Source organism: Haliotis rubra, unplaced genomic scaffold, assembly GCF_003918875.1.
Source record: "Haliotis rubra isolate DU_JTF1 unplaced genomic scaffold, ASM391887v1 Scf363, whole genome shotgun sequence".
NCBI classification, from domain to species: domain Eukaryota; kingdom Metazoa; phylum Mollusca; class Gastropoda; order Lepetellida; family Haliotidae; genus Haliotis; species Haliotis rubra.
The window spans coordinates 467,463-482,310 of NW_025767039.1; the positions used below are offsets into that span (position 1 = coordinate 467,463).

The 14,848-nt window shown below is 39.3% G+C and overlaps 1 protein-coding gene across 1 annotated transcript in view; it reads right to left on the bottom strand.

The window, feature by feature from the left end:
• LOC124285579 (prominin-1-like) overlaps nt 1–9,045 on the bottom strand; it is a 175,065-nt gene extending 166,020 nt beyond the window's left edge. The window contains exon 1 of the mRNA XM_046721833.1: nt 8,959–9,045. The gene's annotated coding sequence lies outside the window, so the exon portion shown is untranslated. The remainder of the gene's footprint in view (nt 1–8,958) is intronic.
• Between the last annotated feature and the right edge of the window lie 5,803 nt (nt 9,046–14,848).

Genomic DNA, 14,848 nt, shown 5'->3' on the forward strand with positions numbered 1-14,848 from the left:
TTATACAAACCCATAAATTGTTTACTTGAAAGGTTTCAGATAACAGTTTTCCTCAAGTCGGTCTTGCTTCAGTCGCAGAACAGTTTAGAAACTGAATTACCTTAAAATAGACCTCTGACACTAAGGACTGGGTTTAATGTGTGATGATTACCCCTGCTCCTAGGTTCCCTGGTGTCAGTTTGAGGTTTTCAAGCAAGTCAGTGAAGATGATCTTTGGAAATGGTTCACCTGATCAAAGTCTACTTCTTGTTTCCTTGATCCACTACCTACTAAGTTTCTACTGGAAATGCTGGGTGTTACCCTCCCAGCGCTAACCAAGATTACTAATTTTTAACGTAACCTCCTCAGGCATAAGTCATATACGACTGCTATTCTGAAACAGCTCCTGAAAAAACCATCGTTGGACGCTGAAACACTACAGTCCTGTATGTATCAAACTCCTGGTTGCAGTTTGCAAAAACACGACATGCTTGACAAACTTTAGTCTGCGTATATCGCAATGCTCATAGCTAGGAGACTGTCCTGGACTGTGTCCTGAATGGGATTCGTGAGTTAGATGGACAAAGGTAATATGGCTATGCTCCTCTTACTGGACTTATCCACTGCCTTTGCCACCACTGACCGGCTGCTTCCGGGTCGTCTAGACTTCAATTTGGATTATGCATTACTGTTTTACTGCGGCCCTTCTTGTTCGAAAGGTCACAGTGAGTTCAGATTGTCAAAATGACAATGAGAAATACAATTAAGAAAGTGGTCAAATGTAACATATGTTATATTTGGGATTAAGATTTCTCAGTAAAGTACACATTCTAGCAGTGTATGAAATAAGACCCGTCCGACAAAACAATATTCAAATAACGTGTCCACTGGCACTGTCTATATAGCATTTAAGAAGGACTGGTTAAATCTCTTCTGGGCTGGTAAGTTTTTCAAGTTACCAGCCCAGGTGTCTGGCTGGGTTTTTGACTTATTTCATACACTGATTCTAGTACTTTTGTTGGGTTGAGTCCCATCCGGGATTCGAACCCAAACCCTCAGTCAGTCACCTAATCGCACGCACACAAAGTCAGCCGCCTAACCCGCTCAGTCACTCGGCTTCCGTTAGATTTTATTGCGTTTTGGCAAAACGTTATTATCACAATTACAAAGACGTTTTGTTCCATGAATTACATGTATTTTATTCATAGAGCATACATGTGTAAAAAGCAAAATTCGTTGCATTTGTTTGATTCTGCGAAATAGCATTTTAATGGGGTCACGTTTTTAGCTGAAAGTTAACATCACTGTTTTAGTTACATCTGACTTAACCTCCACACACTATTACACAGGCATGCAAAGTGGGTACATACATGTAATAGATGTTATGAATGTGCTTTATCTCTTGCATTAATACAGACACTTTACATTCATCGCCGCATATTGGTTTGTTATCCTCTAAGTAAATGAACGTCTCCAATGTTATGATTTCGGAGAAATAGGACAGATGCCTTTCTATATGTTCTCAAATTAAAAAGTACAAAATAAAATGACCAGTTTCTTCGAAATTGTACGTTCCAATCTGAGACTTGTTTACAAAATACTGAAGAAATATGAATATTGTTACATCAGCTGTAATTGATTTCTGTTATATGTTTTTTGTTTCTTCTACAAAATATTCATACTCTTGGAGAACTGTTTGCAAAGTGACAGTTTATTCAAATTTTAACGTCAGTAATAAAACTACACAGATCTAGATATTGGGGCCTCCAGGGTTCAGCACGTGTTGTCCACTACGTGCGCGCCTCAGTGTGGTGTAAACATATTTGAAGTTCACACTCCTGCAAACACAGATTGCAGTTGGTAACGGTACATGTTCATGTTGAATAATGATATGTACACCATATACTGCCCACAAGAATTATTTAAACGTACGCTAGACCTAATAATCATGTCCGAGTTAAAGAGTGCAGTATCTCAGTTTCAAAATGTTATCCAAAATGTATAAATAGTATTTTATTCTTTCCCTTTTTATAATAAAAGCGTGAACTGATTTAAGAATTTCTGTGTTTATTGCATCACTGAATGAAATGTTATCGTGTAAAACTGTTAGGTCATAACCATGGGTGAAATATTTGCCATTAGATAGAATATGTAAAGTATCTTCGAAATGATCTGTCTGCGACATGTCTTTATTAATGAGCGTTTAATTCAATGACGAACTGGGCCCGGTTGTTCAATACTCGGTTATCTTAACCGCCGGTTAACTCCTAACGGCCGGTTAAATCCTTAACCGGCCGTTAGGTAACCGAACGTTAAATATGCGTTGTTAAAAACATGGTTAGTCATGCCGTTAGCTAACGTCGCCGTCAAAGTTTAACAGTGTGGTTAACGTCACTGGTTAGCTTCCATATATCCCACAATTCCGTTTTCTGTTTACTTCCGGATTACCAAAAATGGAATCGCGAAAAGGCCTGCACCCCAAGGAAAAAGAGAAGTCGAAATTTCTCTGCTGAAGATGAGAATGTAATCCAGTCAATGGTTGAGACCAACTCTATAGTTTATCATAGGCATGCGAATGTCGTAGCGCTACGAACGCTTGTATTGGAACACAAGGTTCCAGACGTTTGCATATATATTTCAAAGACATATGATCCCAGCTCTGTGTGGGACTTACTTCAATTCCGACAACAGGAAAGACATTTTAATGAGAAACTATAGCACAGCTATAGATAAGATATGATGAATCCATGAAAATACATGTAATATTAATAGTAGAAGCATCTTTTCAGTGGATAGAATATTTACAAATATTACACACAGGAGTTACGCTTAGACGGCTACAGTCTTAATGAATCTTTGAATTCCCACAAGACCTATCGCTCACTTTTCACTCTTTAAATTGTCATGACTGTATGGCCAAGTCATTAAGATGCTATCAATATCATTTATAAATTATTTGCCAAGTCTGTCAAAACTTGTAATGTATGAACACACATTGCCAAATCTTTTAACATCAAACAATATAGATGTTGTGACAATAATACCATTAGCCTTTTATCTGAAATATGCATTCAATGCCAATAGAAACTTAATATGTTACTAGTACCACGTGCAAGTAGATCAAACTGTTATTGTACTATAGGCCTCAGGGCCAACACTGCTGAATAAAATCAATCTATTATTCGACCTTACTGTTCACAGGAATCTCATGAATAAAACTGTGCAATATCGTCATTATCTGAACGCCTTCACAGACGCATATTCCGGAAAGATGTCTTGAAAAACATGAAGCTGCGTCAAATTTATAGATGAACATAATTTCCTCGATACCCATTAATCAGATGAACCTTCATTTAGTTCAATTCACAAGTGACTGCAGAAAATGCATAATTCTTTTTAATGACTTCAAGGTCGGAAAACATGTATCATATTTCATAAATGTATTATAGAACGCTGTAGTAGATAAACATAATTTCCTCGATACTCATTGATCAGATGAACCTCCATTTAGTTCAATTCACAAGTTACTATAGAAAAAGCATAGATAGTTATTTTCAATGTATTCAAGGACGGAAAACATGTATTATATTTCATAAGTGTATTATAGAACGCTGCAACGATTCGGCAGAGAAATGCTATGGTGCCATTGTATTCCTTATATGAACCTATCAGTGTATAACATTAGCATTCAGATATTGTTATAAAATAAGATTAAACTTCCAAACATTATCGTGTAACATGACAAGAGATAGTGTTGTGTTCGCTGTGACAAAAACGTTTCGATATTCAAATTTAATATTTAATCAAAGTGACTACGAAGTAGGCCTGCATATCACTCACAACAGAAATAGATACATAATAATGTTTTGTTTATTTTCCTACACATCAGTTGCGAGAGCAATGTTTATGCTAATAAAGTTTTCGTCAATTTATATAGCATTTTTAAAAGATGATTTGCTTCAATTAAAAATTTCGAAGAATGTAAAAGAAATTAGGCCTATTGCTGAAATGATTAGTAAAAATGTAATGAAAATCCATCTATGGGAAAGGGGTGCCAGACGGACATATCAAACCCAAATCGGATAATTACTCGGAGTATTGACTTTCAAAAATAGCATATTAATTATCAATGATATCAGTTTTCCATAACATCACTACTAATTCTGAAACGTTGACGATAAACCTGGAATCGTGTTCAGATGTTTTCAGAAACACACTCACACCAACGCCCAAGTGCACTTTGCGCCCTATTGGATAGTGTTTACAAAATCACGTTTCGCGAAGGCCTGTATTGAGATGCCAATTAAATCACTTATATTTCATATTCAGCGGCGACAAATGCATCACTGAATTCTAAGGCTGGGACGGGTACTCGAATCCGGGTCGGGTACAGCTGGAATCGAGTCCTATTTCTAGGAATTGAATACCCGTAAAAGGAGAGAACTCTGTAATGACAAGGGCAGACAATAGCTTGTCTTTTTCGTTTTTGACGTAACACACATTTACATCATTGAGTGAGTGAGTGAGTGAGTTTAGTTTTACGCCGCACTCAGCAATATTCCAGCTATATGGCGGCGGTCTGTATATAATCGAGTCTGGACCAGACGATCCAGTAATCAACAACATGAGCATCGACATGTGTCAACCAAGTCAGCGAGTCTGACCACCCGATCCCGTTAGTCGCCTCTTACGACAAGCATGGGTTACTGAAGATCAATATTCTAACCCGGAAATTCACGGGTTTTTACATCATTGGTATTGTCCGATTAATGGAGCATAGTTTTAATGACTGTAATTTATCTGTGCATGTGCAGTGAGTAGTTAAGTTACAGTAGCAGCAGGAACTAAACGTTCGTTGTTATAGATAACGAGGAATGTAAGTGATGGTGTTACTCTCTATATTGGTTAAACAGACGTAAATTAAATAGCTTGAGGTCAGTTTTGACGTCTTAATACCACCTTTTCAAGTTTTCTATAATAGTCTCTGTCAAATCGTGATTGTATATTCAGAAAGTTGACCCGAATGTGTTTCTTACATTTCCGGGTACTCGATTCCGATTCGGGTAAGTACATGCGGGTACTCGATTCCATTTTTTCCTACTCGTCCCAGCCCTACTGAATTCCTCATACATTTTAGTACCTAATTACAACTGGTCTTTGTCACCAATACCAAGTGTCTAGATAAGCTGAAACGAAAGATATTGGGGGTAGAAACAAATGCTGTGCTCGAAAGACACCGAAAGACTTTATACTGTGTAGCATTTTCTCAAATTTTCAGACACCCATTTGCATGGAAAGAGCATAGTAGCAAGAAATAGGAAATTAAAAATAGATACAATACAGGAATGTGATGTGTTTATACGAAACTGTCAAGTTTCTGTGCAGCGTGACGCCATGACTGACGCAAAATCACGCAGAACGACAACAGTAATAATCGGCATTTCTGGCCGCTTCTTCTCTTTCTTAAAATGAAAACGATAAAAACATGTAACAATACACAGATAGTCATTCTGATTACTTACATCTCATATTTATGTACAAACGATCCCTGAATCAAAGGAAGGGTCCTCGCAAAACCAATGTCAGCCGTCATTTTTTAAGAAATCTCAACGGTAGATTCTAGTGATGTCATACGTCAACATTAATTGTTGTACATATTTGGCAATTTCTCTGAGGTGAAGGTCGGTAGAATAAGAGTATACACAATCACCATATCCCGCCGATTACACTTTCAGTATCATAATGTAATCATTCGGATGGTTTTTCATGAAACTAATTTAATTATCTACATTTAGTCTTGTTCAATATTATATCATACGTGGGTATAGGGTGTACCTGTTTGATTCTTTGAAAGTGTTTGTTTGAATAATATTTACAGAAGAAATTTACACATTTAGTGTAGTAAAACATATATAAACCTTTACACAAGTGTTAAAAGATGAAACGTAGGCATCATGTTCTTGTACAACATGTATTTTAGTTCCTATGAGGTGCATAGTTACGGTTTCGTATGTAACTCTTCGTCAGAATCATTTCCAATATCGAAGTCCAGTCCACGATACACCCTATCCTTTCTTGGCCTCATGGTAGCAGTGTTACCCATGAACACCATTTGCGAGTTAACCACACTGTTAGACCGCCTCCGTGGTTAGAGCGTCCGCCCGGACAGCGGGAGGTCGCGGGTTCGATCCCCGACCGCGTCATACCAAAAGACGTTAAAGTATGGTACTTGTTGGTCCTTGCCTTGCGCTCGGCATTAATGGGTACAACAAGGAGTCAGTACAATGTGTCTGAGTGGGGTATTCATGCTTCACTGCGGCATGGTATCTCAGTGGGCTAGCACTATAAAAGCAGCTTAAGTCTGGGCTAGTACAAGCAGCCGCACATACACATACACCCGCATGCACGTCGTCATATGAGCGAAATATTCTCAAGCACGACGTTAAACCCAATTTCACCTCACCTCACCTAACCACACTGTTAAAAAGTTAGCGGCGGTCCTTAGGTGTGTTAACTTTACGTCACGTTAACAACCTGTTTAAAGTTAACAGAGTTATGAACAACAAGATAACCCTCTGTTATTAGTTAACGGTCGGTTAAATGTACTTAACGGCTGGTTAAAAGATAACCGAGTTTTGAACAACCGGGCCCTGAAGTTTAAGTCTCAGTGAGCGAGCTTTAAGAAGTTATCTGAGAGGGCGTTCTACTATTTAATCGTACCAGGAAGAAAAGAGGTACACTTATATGTCGAACTACCAACTGTTGCTAGGAAGGCCTACGGGATCGTGGCTTGTTTCTTTCTTTTTTTTATTCCTCTCCAGGCAATATGCCACCTTTAATAATCCTGTTCACCAGTATTCTGAAGCATTTGCCACTATAATGCAGGTATTGAAACGTCGGCTACATGGATCTTTAGATCATACCTTTCACTCACTTCAGATCATTTATTGATACAACATATTTGTAAAGGCCTTAGGGTTACTAGGAAGTTGCCATTTTGTCACGTTATCTTAGGGTGTTATCAATGCTTCAACCAAGCCTGAAATCTAGTTTGTAACCGTGATTTCATCCCATGTAACACGACAAGTAGATGTCCTCTAAGCGGTCTTCAAGACTGAACAAATTACGTCTTTATCTCGTTGTCACTGCTGTTGTTATGATAAACAGACGAATGCAGTAAATCCCTATGCGGGGGTCCCTCATAAATCAAGGGAGTGCAACGTACACTTTTTTAAATGACAAAAACAACCTGAGCCAGTCACGTGATATTCGAAGATCGAATGTCCCGTAATCGTCATTCCTGAAAACCGTAATGACATTGTTGTGTCGGCTCACACATCACCGTTTGCTGTAGTGTTAACTTGCGTTGATGAATAATGTATGTGCACAGCAAACCTTTTCGCCTATTTTGTTACCAGAGCATATTTCCATAAATGACACATTGATAACATACCAATTGGTGAGCCAAACTGAAACTAAGATGAGGTGATTAAAACAATCCCCTATATTTTAACGTAAAAAAAGGAGCGAAATGTTACAAACATTTTATGACACACGCTGAATGTTAGGAGTGGTGTGTAGAGAAATGACTTAAAATGGAGGAATTAAATGAGTGGCATATTGCAAACAAACGGAATACGTTCCTGCATGATAAACATGCAAATTGTGAATAACGCGGAGTCGACAAAGCAAGGTCCAGTACCCTTTTAGTTTATGTGGTTCCCATCTCCAACCTCAACGAGTGATTGACGTTTACGTCACACTCAACAATATTCTAGCTATATGGCGGCGGTCTGTAAATATTCGAGTCTGGCCCAGACCATCCAGTGACCAACAGCATGAGCATCGATCTACGCAATTGGGATACGATAACATGTGTCAACCAAGTCAGCGAGCCTGACCATCCGATCCCTTTAGTCGCTTTTTACGCCAACCTCAACGGGAAACTGGCGAGATGTTCGTCTTCATACAAAACCTCCTACAAGCGGCATGATTTCCATGTGCTACATGCATAAATTGTCATCGAGTTTTCATAGCCATGCATGGGAGTCACAAGAAGATGCATTTATGAACGACACAGTAAGAGAAACAGTTTTATTCTTAATGTCTGTCCGGAATGAGGTAATAAATCGATGGACAATGCCAGCACAGAAAAAGTGTCAGATCTTACACGAGCTAAGAATAAGGAAAATAACCTTCCACCAGTCAACCATCAAATATGTCTGGGACAACCCTGAAAGGCGTGTACGTCAACATCAACAGCTACCGACCACCATCAACGAACAGGAAGATCAGGATAGAATGAAACAAGCCTACATTGAACACTTGATTATGTGTATGTTTCGTCGTATCCGGTATTGTGTTGAGAACGGAGACAGTTTTACGCGATATTAATGGGATTGACTTTCATAGTAAATGACGTAATGGACAGTAGGCTGCTTTGGCCAAACATTTAACAAAATGTATGGCGACCCGACGTTCAGCAACAGATGTAAATCACAGTTAGAGTTTCCCATTACATTGAACTATCTCTCTCATTAAGGAATAAAACACCAACCGAGTAAAACCCAAACCCCCACCCCCACCCCCCCCCCCTCCCAAAAAACACAACAACAAAATAAAACCCTAAAACATAACCACCCCCCAAACCCCACCACGTGTACGGGATGTATTATCTCATTTATGGACGATTCCATCTCTTAAACACTGCTTCATTATAACTGAATTTCTTCGTCAATACCACCCTTGTACCTTTCGGGAAAGCCACGTTTTAAGCGCTAGGCCATAAAATCCCATAGTGATTAATTCGGGTCGGCTGGCAGTCAATCACGCACAATGGAATCTACCTTTAATAATAACCCACAGCAAAATACAGGGTTGTCCTCGTTGTATACTGATAATATAATACAATAAACATTTTGTAGTTATAATATGATTTAAACATCAGTTTTTCTGCCAATAAACCACAACATGCCTTACCTTCAACACAACACGTCTTCTAACTAAAACAGGTGGAGTCACATGATTGTGTTACTGTCATTGATTGGACGAGGTATGCGTCATACAGGTAAGATCAATACAGACAGCTATAAAAATATAGTGGACATTTCAGTGTAAGGTCAAGTACACACAATCTTCATATTTGCACAGGACATGTATCAAGACTAAACAAGCGATTGTATCCAACACATATAAATACCCGTCTTAGTAGACCGGCAAGCCACCATTTCGCAATTCGCCATCAACATGCACAAGCAGATAATGGTATTCGAGCGTAGCATAATAGCATAAAGTGTGCTATTATTCCCGGGCCATACAGCTAGTTGTTCGCGTGATAAAAACGGATTAAGGCTTGAAATGACATTCGCTGCAGGGGCGTGAATCGTGCTCAGTTGGTGTATAACGAGCTGAACAGGTAGACGAGAGAGAGAGAGAGGTAGACGAGAGAGGAAGAGAGTGAGGGGGTGGTAGACGAGGGAGAGAGAGAGAGGGGGAGGTGGGTTAGAATGGAATTCAAGAAATCTGGTAGCATAAAATCGATGCTACATATAAATTATGGATACAAAGCAGTGTAGTGGTTTGCTCGTTGAGAATGGGTATTGTAATGTGAACCCCAGAAAAATATGCAGCTTGGATCGGAGTGAGTACTCCTGACATTCATAGAGGCTCGAGTATAAATATCAACTAACAATCTCTGCTCAACTTTGATGTTCATGTTTTCTGAACGGTCTAATTGTATGTTCGTGTATTTAATGTATGAAGTCACATGCGTGCGCATAATACGTGACTTTGTGTCATTATACTGATCATCGTCCATAGATTACTTTCATATGACAACTCCTTGATCCTTGGAATACTGACTATTAGACCGAAAACAGCTATATGAAATAATATGTGTCCCAGAAAGAGTTTGACAAAAACGTAGTTGTGCTCCCAACAAAGTGTCAATCAAGCATCTTGAAAAACATGCACGAGTTGAAGATAAATGAGATGTCTAGTAGTGACTAAATGCAATATCCCTTCTTTTTAAAAAGAAATACCGACAGTAATCTTTATATAAAAACAGATGGGTTGTTTAAAGGTCACATGCAAAGTAAAACACAACTTTGCAGATTCTGATACCTTTCGGTATGGACTTACCGAAACAAATCGTCAAAAAATGCAAATTCAACTTATAAAGTTGAAAAATAACGCGATGAAAAAAACCGCGCGAAATCGGAGTTCAAACGTTTCACTAATTTTCCCCCGACTTTTCTGGGGAAAACTGGTTTCAACAGCTGGGCTGCGCTCATAGCACGTGCGCAGTGAAATAGGTTCGCGGAGCTTGGAAGCCGGTTGTCCGGTGAATACTCGGTGAAGGCTTTGGTGTGAGCTATTTTTCTAATGTTTTGTTGATATCTCACAGGCGCGAGCTTTTTATATGTTATGACAGTAAATTAACTGTTTATATAATTTCATTTGTCTATTTCACCACACGTTCTTCTTACCGAGTCACTTTCTCAGTTCGATACTTGAAAGCAATGTCATTATTTAGCGTTGACAGAATTTCTAACTGTGATATAGATATGTTGTTGTCACAGACAAAACTCAATGTCTTGTTTTATTGACACCTATGTGTCTGCCTGCCTGTCTGCTAATGACAATATTCAATACACAGCTGCTATCACTGACCACATGCAATTTGAACTTAACACTAATCAGGCTATACACCATAAACAAAACGCATTGATTTATGGCCCGAGTTCGGTCTCTGTCACATTATGTAATTACACAGACAGGCAGGTGTGATACTTGAACACATGACATGTTATGATGTCTGTTGATTGTAAAATGTTATACACAAAAAATGAGCATGTATTTACAAAACCCAACATCTCTATACATACACACACAATGAGCCGTGAGGGCATCTGCAAAAGAACCAGCCGTTACACTTGAGTGCACACCCACCCGCTCTGACTGGGTTCGGTATCCCGGCTGCTTCGTTTCTTGGGAAGTAAACACAAGTACACAATATTGCCCTTTTGATTTGCGATTGTACGCTTATAATTTTGTTTATATGTTTTTTCATAACCAGCAATGTATATTATATGTCATGAATAAGTGATAATTGTGTTTTAATTATGTTTGATTTTTTGGTTGCATGTGACCTTTAACATTAAGATTGATATATTTACTGGTCAATCAAACTTGGTTTTAAGGCACACAGGTGCCTTAGATTGTCAATCATCTCTGTCAAGAAGGGACAAAATGATATTTTCTCAACCTACGGGCTTGTGTATCATGTGAACATTTGGGCAAGAATTAGGTATGCATTAATACCATCGTTAATATTTCGTGGTAGTGGCGTTGACGAAACTGATCATTACAATGAGCTTCATTTTTAGATCGGACACGACAGGTATCTGTAGGATGGACTTCGAGAGCTGGAGGGACGTGCGGTGATCAGGAAATTGCAGACAAATGGTTTAGCACCAAAGCCATTTCATAACGGTTCATATTATGCTGCACTTGCTGGACAATCATTGGATGAAATATAGATTGAGAGACTGGGGAAGCTGAGAATAGTTGTTCTCTTCCAGTAAGACAACGTGCCAAAGCAGCTGCAATCCACAAGAGTGGTATTGAATTCCTCCGTCAGATTTACATGTGTTCCCACCAAGACATAAAAAACTCAAACTGAAACTCAAACGACGTCCTCAGAACAGTGCAGATCTTTATTACACTCGAGACGAGGACGTGGGCATATCAGGTACAAGCATACAGCATAATGGGGTGGTACTTATTTTTCGTATGTTAGGGAGAAGGAATGTTTGTTTGATAGGTGGTGTACTTCAAAAGAGGTCAATGGTAATGTTGACATTTTAAGGCTGTTGATTTTCCTTGAAGATTTTAAACAGTGGTCTCAGGAAACAATCGTTATTATTTTGACGAACAGAAAGTTGATCAGTTGCACCAGGCTGCTACATTGGAGGACGATTATTCTCTAACCCATATCATTAGGTGTAGGCAATTCGGATTTCAGGCAGTAGTTCCCAGGTTAAAAACCAGAAAAGGATAGTTCAAACTCTCCTAGTTCAAACATTTCAAAGTCTAGTTCTGAGTTTGTTCACAAAAAGTCAAATTCTACTGTAGTTAGTTGTAAATCTACTTCCAGATGTTCATCAGAGCCTACATATAGACATTGCCGTAAGCCAGGGTATGTCTTTTATGTGTGTAGAAAGCTCGCTTTGAAAAACCGTCAATCTTCCCCCAGTGTTTTGTTGAATGTCAAGTCACAGCCTTGTACTATTAAACCCATTCGAACATTTGAAGAGCCATAACTGGTTGCGTTAATCCTTTGCCTAAAACTAAATCAGTCAGTCAGTCAGTCAGTACATGCTAACAATTATGTGTGTCATAGAGTAAACCAGTGAAGCTTCTTTAAGACTTCATGCATATATTCAAACGACCTATTTGTTTCAATATATGTCCAAAGTGCACCTAATTTCTATCCCCTTTGTCTGTTTAATGTATTCAGCAAACAATCGGTGTATCCCCTATTATCATAAACCCCCCTCCGGGTAGGACCCTTAATTCTCAATGCTATCGGTAAATGTCAATTAACACCTCCCTCCGTCGGCGGATCTTACGTACGTGACCTTGCACAACGTGGCGTAATGTCCCTATGTATAAAACCTTACTGTCATGATCAGTCGGGGAGACGAGACGAGACGAGCAGTCTAGGAGACGGGCCCAGATCATCGACAGAGGCGGACGGATTGTGCGGCTGGTTGTGACGTCGGCGAAGGCTGTTGCCTCTCCAACGACTACGTCGACGATGAAGATTCACCGTCCGACTTCTGCCTTTGAGTAACTGACGGAACGATTCTCTGCACCGGGAACATTGGCCACTGGGTTCCGGTGTGCGTTGTGTCACGTGCTTACCATCAACTTGTACCATTTCGCCCATTATTCCCCGACCATAATAAAACATTTCTGCTGTCGTCTTCAATTCCACCGCTGACTTTTGTCAACTATCCTGAACTAATCCGAGAGCATCACCCCAAAGAAAGACCTAGGTCATGTGTGCTGCCACACGGTTTCCAGAGACTATTAAGTTAAGTCCAGTGGATAGTAATCATATTTATCCAGTGGATATTTAATCCTAAATCTCAGTTCGCTCTGGAGAGATAACATGAGACTCTCTAGAATGTCATAAGGACTTACTGAAGTATTGGGATGAAGACATTTATTTGTTATTGTTCGTTGTGAGTCAGTTCAGAAGTCCTTAGGTTTCAGTCCGTTTGGCCATACAAACCCTTTAAAACACTTAAAGGAGTAATGGTTTCATGAATGTCTTAAATGGATTTGTTTCATAATTTTAGCCTAGGCTTCCGAAAGCTTGTGAAATTGGTGGGGATAATTTGAAAGAATCCCAGGACACGATGAAAATTGATTGTGACAAGAAGTCTCAAGAGAGAGCTGTCAGTCCTGGCGATACAGTGTTAGTGTGTTTGCCATTTCCTGGTTAACCATTACATGCAAGGTACAATTGGTCATTGATAAATAAGTCAGTGACACTCACTATGTTTTCCTAACAACAGCCCGTCAGAAAAAGACACAAGTTTGTTATGTCAATATGATCAGAAAGTATCATGAAACAAGTGACAATCTACTCAGTATGTTGCCACTGTCGCTCCTGTCGATAAGGTATCAGATAATGATACTGATGAGATATGTGACAGCGTTAGCCCTATGGTACACAATTCTGAAGTTTTAGCCAACTTAGATGTTAAAGCTAGGTCATTTGCAATCTTAGCCAAAAGCTAAAGTGTCCGAATTAATTCAAGAGTGACTCAGCTCACTTGTTTCCAGATGCGCCTGTCCTCACAGATTTAGTGTGTCATGACGCAGACGTAGGTGAAACAATATCCCTAACGGATAACTCGAAGCCCTGAAGATGGAGGATCAACATATAATTGAACCAAGTGACTGGAGTTTACTTTGTATTCATGTACCAAAGCCTGAAGTAAGTTATAGCTGCTGTACCGATATGAAATGTGTGAACGCTGTTTCTAAACGTTCGTGCAAGAATTGTGCAGGTTTTGTGACTCCAGAAGAACTTCATCAATAGAATGTAAGGTCTGAAATTTAGGCTCAAGAATGTTCCAGCCACCTTCTAGCGTCCCATCAGCAACATTGCCTTCTTCAAAATATTCACTGAAGCCAGGCTCACTATCTATTTAGCACAATGTGAATTTGCACAGGTACATGTACCATTTGTATGTAGTACCATAGGCCAAGGTCAGGTACAGACTGTTGAAGCCATGTTTTTTCAGAATTTCCAGTTCCCCCAAACAATACGGAACTTCAGAGATCTAGGGAAATGGCTGGTTCCAACTGTAAGATTTGTCAAAAAGTTTCATTTGAGAACAGGCAACAAACATATTGAAGGCAAAGACATTATCACTTATGCATTATCACAGTTGGTTCAGAGTGATCAATTTTGACTGCACACATGATTTTCAATTGTAATACATTGCGCTGTACAGTGAGGGGCAGTGGTGTACTCTATTTAGGCATCTCCAGTGATGCTGAGTACAGTGTAGAAAGATCTGGAAAGAGCCTCAGCGTAGAATCTTCTCACCCATTCTCACTAATGAGGTGCAATTGATGTCGCCAGCCATTTGTTCATAATCCAACAAATATTGTGCCCAGTATTTGCATTATTCACAAAGTCTTATACTCGCCCTAGTCAATAAACACTGTTTCGGGCCATCTGTCATTATATTGGCAATGCAGGAAAAGTCAAAGTTGGCAAAACGATACATACGTTACTGTCGCCATGTCGGAGACGATTCAATTAAGTTAATACTGTCATTTTAAT